General features: G+C 45.1%; 1 non-coding gene across 1 annotated transcript; it reads right to left on the bottom strand.

Moving 5' to 3' along the window:
- Positions 1-2,293: 2,293 nt before the first annotated feature.
- Positions 2,294-2,367, bottom strand: TRNAF-GAA. Its single transcript has one exon. It is a non-coding gene; the product is annotated as a tRNA-Phe (tRNA).
- Positions 2,368-13,691: the final 11,324 nt, after the last annotated feature.

Raw genomic sequence — 13,691 nt, 5'->3', positions numbered from 1 at the left:
TCTCCTATTCCTGTCCTTCCTGTTGCAGTTGATGGAAAAGCATTGAGCAAGGCAAGGAGTCAAGACATCGTTAGCTAAAATCTCTGCCCTTAGTATCTTCCTCCGCTCTGCATAGTAGTGCATTGAGGGAGCAGCAGTGGAGTTAGTAAAGGTATATGCTGGTCAGTTACAAGGCAATACCACTAGGGAAGCTGATCAAGCATATGTTTTTGACGATCGATAAAGAGGAGGTTGCTAATGATGAAATATATGAAAAAGGGCCTCGAGGTATCCTGGAACCCTTCCTCCCTCACAGGATGAGGGAAACCTATAGTTGCCGATCTACTTGGTATTCTCGACAAAGCCTATATATACCCACATAAAGTGGGGAGACCCCTTAAAGCAACAAGCGAGAATGGCTAGGTTGATAGCAGGGTTAAAGAAAAGGCGAGTATGAAAAGACGTATCGCATAACCGTCCCTGTAAGTAGCTTCATCGTTCTTTCTTGATCTATGAACCAAGTTTATGAAAAAATCAGTCTTTCGGCTTCAAGTGTGACTGTTGGGTCTGAATAAGCAGGACCTCTTGGTTCGGGGAAACCGGAGATGTTGGCTAAGAAAGCTAAGCAGGCAAGTACAGGACGGACAAAATAAATGCACATACAAATTGATTGACATGATCCCTCTCCCTCTCTCTTTGGCTTGTTGGCTAGTGGCGCAATAAGCGAGAAAGCATACCAGGCAGGGAAAGAAAGGCTGCTCGATCTCCTGTAAGGCCAACCCGCAACGGCGAGCTCACCAGGCAATGCTATAAGTCCGATAGAAGTCCAAGGTTTCGTCTACTACGGACCAGGAAGCTCTTAGAGGAGCTAATACGAAATGAGAAATACATTCGATTACGCAACTAATAGATAGCGAACTTTTTGGTAGAAACTGAATGATCCCTTGGCTCGGACAAGAAAAGGAAAAGGTAGTCGTACTCTTACCTTTTCCGACGATAGGAAAGTTTGAGCTGAAAGATTGAATCACACTGGGTAAGAAAGGCGGGCTTAGCAGGTTTCTCCAAACGTATAGTATAAAACAAAAAGAGGAAGCAACCGGTCCTGAAGAGGATACCGATTCTCGCATGGAAGAACCTAGCTGAACCGGATCAAGGGTCCTAACCGAGTCCGACTGACCTTCTTTGGCTGGCCCCCGCCCCTTGTAACGAGGTCAACCCGTACGTGCTTTTGCCTTTCGTTTAACGAGTTAGCTTACCAGCTCTTTCGGCTCATAGCTGCAGTATGAAAAGCAAAATCCTCATCCTGAGTCGAGTCCACACTGCCATACTAATCGACATCGGCCAAACCAAGAGCTCCTATTTTTTCTTTAACGAAAGCGGATCTAAGAGTTTCGATAAAACCAACCTCTTTTAAAGAAGAAGTCGCTCTGCCTTGATCACCATGGACATTCGTAGCTCCCGCTTTACCTTCGCCTACCGTGAAAAGGAAAGTTCCCTCACGATAGGCCCTCCCAGCTCCCGAACGTCTTTTTATCAATCGAGAGAGGTACAAAATAGTACAACAAACCAACAAGACAATAATGGACTCATAAAATGGGTGGTCAGGGAATCGATTTCATTTCTGTTATCTGCCAAGGAAATGAGAAAGGAATTCTCTATACACAACTGAGAGATGACCGTATTGTTGCACATCCTGAATAAAGTACCGTAGGCAAGCAAAGCTTTTGAAAATGAAAGCATGTAGAACTCAGCTTTCTCTTCGTAAACTTCGGATCTGATCTTCCTTTCATCTCCGGGTGACTGAGAGAGAATTTGGGCCTTGCGTGCATTCCAAAATAGATGTACTGACCACCAGACTGCGCTACACCTCGCGTCTCACCCCCCCGGAGCATATGGATCCACCCAATCGATGAACACTCAAACCAAACTCGCCCATCCTTTTTGGCACAGGGACACGAGAACCAATCCGAGTATAATCTACAACTTCCCCCGGAGCATATGGATCCACCCAATCGATGAACACTCAAACCAAACTCGCCCATCCTTTTTGGCACAGGGACACGAGAACCAATCCGAGTAATCTACAACTTTTTTTTTTTTCTCGCCCATCCTTTTTGGCACAGGGACACGAGAACCAATCCGAGTAATCTACAACTTTTTTTTTTTTTATCAAATCTACTTGTTTTGCTTCCTCTTTCATTTTCATATTTCGAAATCAGGTCCCGGCTACGTGTCCTTTGGACCCTTTGCTTAGAAGTGGATTCGAACCACTGACACAAGGATCAGGTCCCGGCTACGTGTCCTTTGGACCCTTTGCTTAGAAGTGGATTCGAACCACTGACACAAGGATTTTCAATCCTTTGCTCTAACCAACTGAGCTACCTGAACCACTTTCCTAAAGTTTGTTTTCTTCAAAGAATACGCCCTACCTTACCACTTGACTAGTAAGGGAAAAGCCATTTACTCAAAGAAATAGTTAGGGCTTGATTTTCTTGTTCGTCAAGCTTTCGAGTCTTGAAACTGCCACATAATCTCCCAACATGCTAAAAAACCGAGACCCACCCAGGGACTGGACAACCGAAGGGAGCTTGCTTCTCGAAAGAAGATAGGCCGGTCAAACAAAAATAAGGCGCAACGAGCTCTCCCTACGCTCCTAGTCACTAAGTTGTGCTATTCTATCCTCGAGGGGACTCCACCAAGCGGTTCTTTCTCTCACGCACGTAATTTCGCCCGCTACCGGTCCTAGATCAAAATTCATACCCTAGTGGTTTACCCGGCATCAGTGACAGTTGGAGCTTTGATTGTAAACCCACCCTGTCTTTACCTACCCACCGCCCTTGTCTTTACACGATACTCCTACTTCCCTCCCTCTCAATTCAAGGAAGATTCCCAATACATCTACGATCAATTCAATTAAGCGAATCTTCTCACTAACTTCTCTTTCTTAGTAGACAGGGTAGAGAATGAATGTGCTTGGGAGTCCCTTACAACATTAGGAAAACAATTCAGTCCAACGGTAGAAGAGAACAAGAAAAGCTCGTACCAACAAGGAACAATCCTTTTTTGGGGCGAAAGGACTCAGGCACGCAGCTCTTTATAGATTCGGAGCACGAACTTGTGTGGTGTCGATTCATTCAATTAACATCGGTACAGGGCACGGCGAGGCAGTCTCCTGCGCGCTCGGGACAAGATTGGTAACATACCTAGCTCAGCCATTAGAGTTAGAGTCCATTCACGGTTAATTTACCAATGGCAGGAATTGAAGCAAGTTGTAAAGCCTGAAGAGCCTCAGCCCCTACCCCTTTCTATCTATTTCCAAAAATGAAAGCTGACTAGCAATCGCTTGTTTTTCTTATTAGCATGGGATTGGATGTTTGAAAGACAGAACATTTATTAGAAGTCAGGCAATCCCTGGGGAATTCCTATCGATTTCGAATAACAATCCATCTTTCTCGCTTTCGCTCTTTTTCCCAATCAATCGCGAGGGTTCCGGACATGAGAACGCAAGCGCCGGAATCGAACAGAACGTCCAAGGACGAAACAAAAATGCTTCGCGGGGAACTTCTTTCATGTCGGCGTATTCGTGCCAGTTAGACGTCGGCCATGAAATCCATCACTATACCGAGCGGATCACAGACATTCCTCGGGCAAACAGAACTATGCGCGATTTGCGAGAGAATCGCCTTCAGCAAGGTATGGCATTCAGGGTCTGAACGCGGGGAGAAATCTTTCTTCATAGATACAAGATAGATACAAGACATTCGTTGCTGCTGATCTAAAAAAGATCTTAGCCAAAGGGCGTTAGCAGACGTTTTTCATTCCCGGTCCAATCATTTCAAAAGTCAAAGTCCACCTAACCAACCAACCGGTAACCTCTCTATAGGTTCACCTTTCGTCTCATTTCAAATATTAGAGTAGTATATATAATTAGCCAGATCGTCTGAAGCATGAACAAAATCACCTTTCTTTGTTCCGAAGGCCTAGCGAGTTAAGCGAGTTCCTTTTCTTTCTCCGGATTTATGACTCGCTTGTTCATTATTGCTAACTATTATAGGAGGAGTCCACTCAAGACTACCAGTAGTTTCAGTTGTAGAATCTCGTGCTAGTTTAGTTGTGGTTGGATTGGCTGCAAGCGGAACGTAGGCGCTTTAGGTTAGGTGTGTGTTGACCATGCACTCTCGCGGAAGGAATGGAATGTCGTATTTCTTATATAGGTGGTGTGGTGAATGACCTCAATGCTAATGGTTATCCCCAAGGTTCAACGAATGAATCAAGCTATGATCGTACCCAGGGATGATGGTCTTCCTCTTCTGTCTCCAAGCCGGCCATAATAGAATAGATAGGCGAAGCTGCCAATAAATAGCTGTCTGTTCTCGCCTATCGATAGATAGTAGGTTGCTTCCAAGCTCAAACCATTGGAAATGGAATTGCTACTTTCTTCTTGTTATTGATAGAATAGAATGGTATTCCCCGCCCCTGTCAAATCTATCTAGGGAGAGAATTGGAAGAGAGAAGGAACAAAGATCAGAGAAAAGGATTATCAAGTCTAATGGGAGAAGAATGGCTGACCTTTTGAAAGAATACAAAGATGCCTTCCAGACTCCAAAATCTAACCCAAGCTAACCCACGGGGCGGGCCACAACCGAAAGACGCTAGACGGACTAACGGCAAGCGAGAGAAAGTGCCCTTATGTGTAAAACCTTGCCGCGGGAGAGTCTTTCGCCAATGAGAATACAGAAAGTTTTGGGGCAAGACAAGAAAGAAACTCGCCGAAGGGATAAGAGCGGATTGCTGGCGATGACTTGGTGAAGGGAATCTATGAGAGAAGGTTATCGAACCAGGTTCGGACTGAATAGAGCGCAGAGACAACAAGTTCAGTCGAATAGCGTAACGAGTCTAAGGGCAGAATCAAGCTTGAAAGGAATGGGCGTAGGCTTAATAGTGAACACCGCTTCTCGATATGAAATCAATGACTTTAAAGATAGATGCCGAGAGAAAGAGACTGATATATTGCATTGCGAAGAGAGATCGAAGACGCAGATTTTCTGACGCTGTGTGGGCACTGGATGGAAAAGGCAGAGAAGAGAACAACCCACCGGAAGGGCATACCTTAGGAGCACCCCCAGCAAACATCGAGATGCATGAAGCCGACCTATATCTCGAAAGAAAAATGCAGGAAAGGAAAATGAAAGATGAAAGCCAAAATCCGGGGAGTGTGAGATGTTGTATTATTCTGTGAGAGGAAATTGGTTGTTGGAAGAAAAATGCGTAAAAAAGGAGAGAGAGAATAACTGAATTCTGACTGCGTTCAAAATCAGGTAGTTATTTATTTTGAACAAATCTCCTATTTAAATTATTCTGACTGCGTTCTAAATATGGCTGGAGAGTGGCCAACTAAATCTGTGCCACTCCCTACAAAATTTCCGTCTAAAATTTTGGTGATCCATTCGACGTATTTTGTCAAATGGTCAAACGGAGATTTTCTGAAATCGTGTGAATAAGGAAAAACTGTAAAAACTCAGGTTTTATCTAACATGAGATACGCGGACGGGGAGTACGCAGCCGAACGCAGGGGCTTCCAGCAGTGATAGCTGACCCCACCAGATGGGCCACCCAAAACCTGGAGCTAACATTTCAATCGAAAATCCACGTCGGATCGCGGCGAGACACAAAAGGCAGACTGAAGCTCCGGATCACAAAATGCAAGACAACAAGAGGCAAACCAAGTGCTTGCGCGAAAGAAGAAGCGAATCAAATGGAGACATGGAGAAGAGGCAAAAGAGAGATTTTTGAGCCTGCAAGCTGCAAGCAACAACGGTGGAAAAGCCGTTGTGCGCTAGCTTGTAGTTTAGGGGTCTCGTAGGGGTGCCCTTTTCGAAAATAGATATCCTTTCTAAGGTCAGCTTTTTGGAACCCTAGTTTTGGAGTTTTCCCCAACCTATACCCTTACTAATAAATAAAAAGGAGCTTACCTTTTTCAGCTGCATTGCACTGCCGCATAAACAATGGATTCGCTCGCTGGGCTGGATGAGCTACCTTCTATCTATCTGGCCTCTGTACTAACTAGTAGTGGAGTGGCTTGCTACTTTCAATCATCAAAGGAAAATGAAGCAAGGGAGAAAGAAGTTGTCCCCTCTTCTATGGTAACTCGCCGCCGGTCATCTAGAGTGCTCCGCCCGCCACCGCATATCTAGAAAAAGAGAGAGCGGTGAAGGAAGAACAACCGTTTGACTTTGGCAAATGAGCTGGGGGGTTTGGCTAGGTAACATAATGGAAATGTATCGGACTGCAAATCCTAGAATGACAGTTCGACCCTGTCCTTGGCCTCGGGGAGTAGCGAGCTGCACGGAACGATCATTAATCAAAGGGGGCTTCCCAACAAAGGAAATCAAAAGACAACATTCTGGAACTTCCAAAAACCAAAGAAATGCAAGATACATGAGAAGGAGCTTTTTACGTAACGCTTCCATAAAATGAATTCGGTAAGGGTAGAATACGCCCCATGGTCCATCGAAGGTCCTGTGCCACTTTCACTCCAATCTATCTGACCTTCAATCCATCTTTCTTTGTCTAGCCAGCTCATAACCAAATCTTAGACCAGGCTGACACAAACAACCTTTTTCGTTTTGGTTGAGGAAAAGGAAGAAACCCCAGCGACCAAGCACTTCTGCCCCCAAAAGCGGAGACCGAACAACCGCCAAGTTGTCGAGGACACGTCTGAAGAGGAGGCGGGCGCCCTATTAGTTTACCACCCTACCCACTAATGGACTATGAGGGAGTGGGGAGGCGAACGGGAACCTGCCGATAACCCAAACCGCTTGACTGACTGGAATACTCAATTTCATTAGGGTCGAGGATGGATGAAACCAATCATCATCGCGCAAGCGAAGCCGGGAAACAAACCGCTGTGCAACGACTAGGACTTGTGTACGAAGAGTTTTGAGCGTGAGCTACCACTCATGCAGAAAGACCCGCAACTCTTGAAGAGGAAGAGGACACCAACCGCCCGAATCACTGTAGCAAAACCTCCCTTTACTCAATGGATAACCCTTATTCAAGAGAAAAAAGAAGAAATGAGGGAGAAACTAGTGATGATTTCCATGAATGCAGCCTTCGAGGACATGTACAAACTGGTCTTTGCTCCTATCAACATGGTGCACCTCCACGTAGATGGTCCCGTGGAGACTTTGACCGAATTAATAGGGAGAAATTGCTCGACATTTTGATTGAGGAAGAGAATCCAGGATTCACGTTTTTTTCGTTCGATATGTGCTGATGCGTACTCCCTTTATCGATGGACGGGGGAAGTGAATGACGAGACCGACTAGCTTTGCTTAACCTAACCCCTCTTGATGGCGAATCTTGATTGACTAACACTAGGAACCGATTCGAAGAAAGAAGAAGCATGGCATGAGGACGAACAAATTGCCGATAGCGAATTACTTGACTCGATAGATGGAGGGAGGGCCCCCCAACTTAAGCACGAAATCCATGTTGAGTCAACAATCATCGAGAAGGGCACCACCAAGCGAGATCGAAACCAGCACCTTGCCCTTGGATAGGGTTCCAAACCTGCCTTCTTCAAATATCCAAAAAGGTCGGACTAACAAGCGAGAAACGTCGACTTTGATAAAGAAGGGAAGGGGGGTGTGCTAGCTTACTAATAATAGTGGGCTTTTTCAGCTTGACCAGAATCGATTCCATTATAGAATAGTAGAAGTGCTACTTAGTAGTCGAAACTCGAAGAGAGAGAGAGGGGACTCTTTCATACCTGCTAACTCCTAGGATGAGAAGTAGGTCCCTTGTATTTGGCAGGAATAGTTCCAGCCTTTGTTGCCACTCGGTAGAGTGAGTCTACTTAGCGAACTAGCAGGACGATTCATCCATATGAATCTCGAGAGTGGATGGTTGACCGCTGCCTCCTTGTTCTGGAGGCTCTCCGATCGGGGCTTGCTATCGTAACCTTTTCTCCCGGTGTATGTGAAAAAGAGTGACTCGCCCCTTTCCCTTTTTTGTTCGGTTAGAAGTTGGTCCAAAGAACGAGAGTGGGCTTCCTTAAGTTTGTTGTTCCTCAGTAGCTCAGTGGTAGAGCGGTCGACTGTTAACTAACTGGTCGTGGGTTTAAATCCTACTTGGGGAGAATTTTGAGTTCTCTCTTTTCTGACCTAGCGACCCTTGTCCTTCTCCTGAGTTTCTAAATGGGAAGAATCGTGGGACATCAAAAGTGGGAAGTTATTGGTTTTGATTCCTCACTCTCGTATAGAAAAACTGGGTTCCTTCAATTCTTAGGGAGAAGAAGGATCCACTGGGAATGAATGGGAAGACTGAATTAGTATCTGACTGCCGCCGAAAAAGCAGGGTGACGATTTAGGTAGTCTCGATGGATGTAGTGCAATGGCTAAAGCTCTGCCAGCTTCTTGTAGACTGAACTCTCTTCTCTTTAGTTTAGGCTCCGAGTTGTTTTTGGGTGTGGGATGGTCTAAATTAGCTTCTAACTAGTGACAACGAAGTTCTTGGTAATAAGGGGGAAGGAAGATCTCCACTCATTTCATTCATTCAGTGCCTGCGGTGAGGCGCGACCCAGAACAAAGAAAGGGGGAAAGCTTGCTTGTTGTAGCCCTCTTTTTGTAGACTAGGCTTGGTAAGCGTAAGCTATTTAAGTAGGCTCTCGAGAAGGGTAGACTCGCAGCTCAGCGGAAGAGCCTGACTTTCGAAACAACTCTTAGTCAAGCAGGAGCGCCTAACCTATGGGCTTTGAAAGGATAAGGGAAGGGAATAAAACAAAGAGGGTCACTCCTTTTAGGAACATGGCTTGTTCATTTACTTGCTTATTCACTCGCAGCTTAGCTAGAAGCGAGGAAGGGGGAAGTGTCGAAGCTTTGCCCCTTGCTTTACAAAGATTGTTATGAACTGACTAAATGACTCGATTATCTCGGAATGCTAGCTAAGCTAATAAATAGTAATTATTCCCTCAAATAAAAAAGCTTATTGATTGATCCAGGGCATGGTCTTCCTTCTTAGAACCCATTGAGGGGGGCCTTGGCTCGGGAAGGGGAGAGTGGCCGAGCGGTCAAAAGCGACAGACTGTAAATCTGTTGAAGTTTTTCTAAGTAGGTTCGAATCCTGCCTCTCCCACTTGTTTGTTGTAGACTGAAGAGAAGAGAAAAGAGGCATTCGTCATCGTAGGAAGGCCCAGCGAGCTTCACTCTTTCTTTTTTTTTTTTTTTGTGGCGTGAAGTGAAATTGTCTCGTATTTCAGTTTAGGGAGGTTGGAAAATTACTATGATCTATAGATTCCCATCGATAGACAATCCCAACCAGAATAGAAGTGAGTGGCTTCCGGTTTTGCTTGTAGTCGTTGTCTTTAGCTTATGTAGTGGTCGGCCTTCCCTTCCTACATGCACGCGCCCGCCAGAATGCCTCCTTGGTTTTGCACAAAGCCAAGCCAATACATACGATAGGCGAAGTCAAGACCCCCATTTCATAGCGCCTGGGGAACGCAAGTTTGATCGAGGATTGGAGAGGTGGAAGAAATCGGTATGGATTTATGAGTCTTTGTGCGAGCCGTATGCGATGAGAGTCGCACGTACGGTAACGAGGGGTGTTCGCGTCTATACGTGTAGTGTGGTGTTTGGGCCTACCTACCCTATTTGTTCCATGATCTATGGGTCTACTGGAGCTACCCACTTCGATCAATTAGCCAAGATTTTGACCGAATACGAAATCACTTGTGCTCGATCTAGTGGTATTTTTATGGGGATTCTATCTATCAATGTAGGATTCCTATTCAAGATCACTGCAGTTCCTTTTCGGGCGGCTGTAGGACGGACGACCGCCTATAGGTGGTAGGGTAGGGTGGGTGGTACCGCTCAGATTGTGGCCAATCTTCCTAACCGCGCGCGGGCCGGGCTTAGAGCGCATGAAACTCATCACTACCTAGTAAGGGCGTTGAGACCATAGCATGTTACACGAAAGCGCCGCTTTCTCTATAGTCTTGTCACACAGCAGCCCACCTAGAAGAGCCACTCGCTCGTAGTGTTGTCACATAAGATAAGCACTAGCCCGCCTGATGGCCGGGTGAATCTAAGTTCTCTTTCGGTCAACTGTCTACCCAGTCAAGTGCAAAAAACACAATAGAATCACGCAAGGCACCCAGCTGGTGTGCTTCCTGCCCGCGAGGAAAGAAAGAAGAGCGACAGGGATGAGTTCAGATTTGACTGTTTGCAGCATGGGAGCAAATTACCCAAAAAATCCCTGGGAACAATGAAAAAAAAGATATCTCGATAACGAAAACTATGGGGGCTGCATTGGCGAGATCCAACGGTGAATAGCTGCCCAAAAGAAAAACCGCCTGGAAGTCCGAGGAGCTTTGTTCCTTTCCTTTCTCCATTCCGCCTCCCCTTCTTTCTGAGCTTTGTTCCAATCGAGTCTAAGGCAAAGCAAAAGTCGTTCATATACCTCTTTTTTGACCTACTTGACGAAAGGGAACAAAGTTTCATTTTCGGGTTTATGGATTGGATTTAGTCAGTTAAACTCATTCCTTTTTATTATGTAGTGATGGGTTATCGGCGAACGCTTCCAAAGGCGGCCCTCTCAAGTTTCCGGCGGTTTACGTCATTGAAGTAGTCTTTCGTCATCCTACCAAACTAAAGAAGTCACTATCAAGCAGCGAGCCCTTATTAGTTTAGTAAAGTCAAGCTAAAAAAATTAGAGATTAACCTGCGGTGCGCTACGCCCGGCAACTCATAAAGTAGGGCTCCTTCCTATTGACTAAAGGTGGATTCTTCGCTTTCCTTGAGAATGAAAGAAAGTAGCTATTCAGCCCCTACTACTGACTTTTGACTTTGTTTGATTAAAAAGGCGAACAGCCAGCCCCCCCAACTAGTCGTATGAGGTGGGGTGCTTGTGGTAAGCCACTTTGGATATGAGGAATTCCTAAAAAAAAGAAAAGGCAAAGTCTGGTATTTGACGAAGATCTTTCGATCAATAGATAGGATTTAGTGTTTGATATAGGGGATAGGATCCATTCTTTCTCAATTTGATTAGAGAGAGAGATATAATGATATCAAAACAAAGAAATAGGGAGATGTAAAAAATACATAGACAGAAAAAGGGATGTCTATTCTATTCCTCTTTGTTTCTTTTTCAGTGCAAGACAAGAAACCTCCTTTTGTCATCCCTGCAGCTTTCTTTTGTATTGAACGCATGCCCTAGGACCTGAAAATCATCGCCTATGTTCACACCCCTCTTTCTTTGAATCAGGCTAGTAAAGAATGCCCGCCAAGTTCAGATAAGGAAATGCTTCTCCCAACCATTAAAGGCTCGACGAAGGGAGGGGAAGGAAAATGCTTTCGGAGATCGAGATTGGATTTCTTTTTCATCAAAAACGAAAAAGCCAAGGATGGCTTACAGTGCGTCTTATCTGAAGGGAACACGCTTTTTCGAAAGCGGTGGTATGATTGTCGGGCCCTCTCCTCGTTCTGCCCGCTGGCCTATTAGGTAGGATAGCAGTCTTTGGGCTTTGCTTGCCCTTTCTCATCAAGAATTCCGGCTTGGCCCGGGAAAGAACTGGCAACAAAAGGAAGGGGTCCATGTAGCTGCTGCGCCCGCCCCCTTCTTAGTCAATGGGGCAGCAGGTTCGGCATCCACTAGAAAAGAGAGAATCCACTTCAGATAACCATGCCTCTACTAGGCGGCAGCGTGTGGAATAGCCGAGAGCGGACCTTTTTGGATATATAATCCAAGTCGAGAGTGGAGTTATGGAAAGAGCCGTCTGATGGAAAACAACTTTCACGTTCGGTTCAGATAGCACTTTTTTTGTTGATCATTCCTTGTTCCCTTTCGTGTGAAGTCCACAGCGGCGAATTCTCAACTTGTGGGGCCCTATCTATTCCATCTGTCAAGCCCCGAAGAAAAACCCCCTACCCTTCGGACTCCATATCTCTTTTGACGACTCTATATATGTGGGCACCTGATATCTATGAGGGTTCACCCACCCTGGTTACAACATTCCTTTCTATTGCGCCTAAAATCTCTATTTTTGCTAATATTTCACGTCTTTCTATTTATGGTTCCTATGGAGCTACATTGCAACAAATCTTTTTTTTCTGCAGCATTGCTTATCTTAAGAGCACTGGCCGCCATGGCCCAAACAAAAGTTAAAAGACTCTAGCTCATAGTTCAATTGGCATGTAGGTTATATTCGTATTGGTTTCTCATGTGGAACCATAGAAGGAATTCAATCACTACTAATTGGTATCTTGATATATGTATTAATGACGATAGATGCATTCGTTATAGTTTTAGCATTACGGCAACCCCGTGTAAAATATATAGCGGATTTGGGCACTCTAGCCAAAACGAATCCTATTTCGGCTATTACCTTCTCCATTACTATGTTCTCATACGTAGGAATACCCCCGTTAGCCGGTTTTTGTAGCAAATTCTATTTATTTTTCGCCGCTTTGGGTTGTGGGGCTTACTTCCTAGCCCAATGGGAGTAGTGACTAGCGTTATAGGTCGTTGGGCGGCCGGAAGGTTGCCACGAGTAAGTCAGTCCGTTTGGGAGACTGAAGGTAGTTCTCTGTGCACCGGACACGTAGCTTACCGAATCAGTTGCGACACGGATGGGAATGCATGCTCCGAAAGATAGGGTCGAGTCTGATACATCAAACGTCTACTCCCTTGTACGAGTCCACAATCACTACACGAGATGAACCTTGGTTTGGTGAATTGAAGTTGGCCTTAGGTGTAATAGGACTCCCAGTTACTGCGCACGATCGTATACACTTTTCATCGAGAATTGGGTTTGATGATACTGCGCGCGAAAGAAGCAATGTATTGACAGATAGCAAGGATACTACCATTGACCAACCAACGAACGAAAACCGAGAAGGGTAAAAAAGGTTCATCTTTCGACGGAGAAGGGATATTAACTCTTGCTTCTAAAGTAGCTAATGAAATGAAAGTCTTCCATAAGTAACTTACTCAGTCTCTGCCTATAGAGGAAGAAAGGGGATATGGTAGAGAGGAGCTCTCAGATCCTATAGATTGAGTCTTTCATACCTGCTTTAATTAGTAGCTTACCGGGGTAGTAATAGATTAGGCAGACAGAAAGTAAGAGATTCGATGGGTGCTGGCATTTCATCCCTTGGTGGCCCTAAGCATACCAAATCCCATTCTTCTAAAGACCTCATGTCTAACTATTCATACTGCCTTCTCAAGCTTTCCTGAATGACTTATCGCTACTCGAGTTTCTGACTATGACTTGCCTCAGGGAGTTCGCAAGAGCAAGAGAACGGGGACTTCGAGGTTAATCACAGTAAGGAAGAAGAATTTTATCCCAGGGTTTATAAATTGATTAAACGGGACTTGAGAGAAGACAAACTTTCCGATTCTACTGAATTTCATCTGTCAGTTCAGGGCAATTACCTGATCTTGCTTTTCTTCTTTCTCGCCTACTATATCTGTGATGAAGTAGACTAAAGTGGAGACCTTTAGAATATTGAGTCCCGATGTAAAGACGAAATCATCATCTCTCAGTCCTGAAGCTTCACTCATTCTTCCTTCTTCCTGGTTCCTTCAGATATGGGCAGAGCGAAAGAGAAAGATTTCCTCTGATTTTTCCGGCTATTTTAAGGCTTTGAGAAATGTGAAAAATGGAAAAGCGGATGCCAAATGGGTTTGAAACTCGAGATTTCGCTGTTGTCCTT

This window comes from Cucurbita maxima, unplaced genomic scaffold (assembly GCF_002738345.1).
Source record: "Cucurbita maxima cultivar Rimu unplaced genomic scaffold, Cmax_1.0 Cma_Scf00008, whole genome shotgun sequence".
NCBI lineage: Eukaryota > Viridiplantae > Streptophyta > Magnoliopsida > Cucurbitales > Cucurbitaceae > Cucurbita > Cucurbita maxima.
The sequence above is the reverse complement of the archived record's forward strand: the minus strand, read 5'-3'. Positions and strand labels throughout refer to the sequence as shown.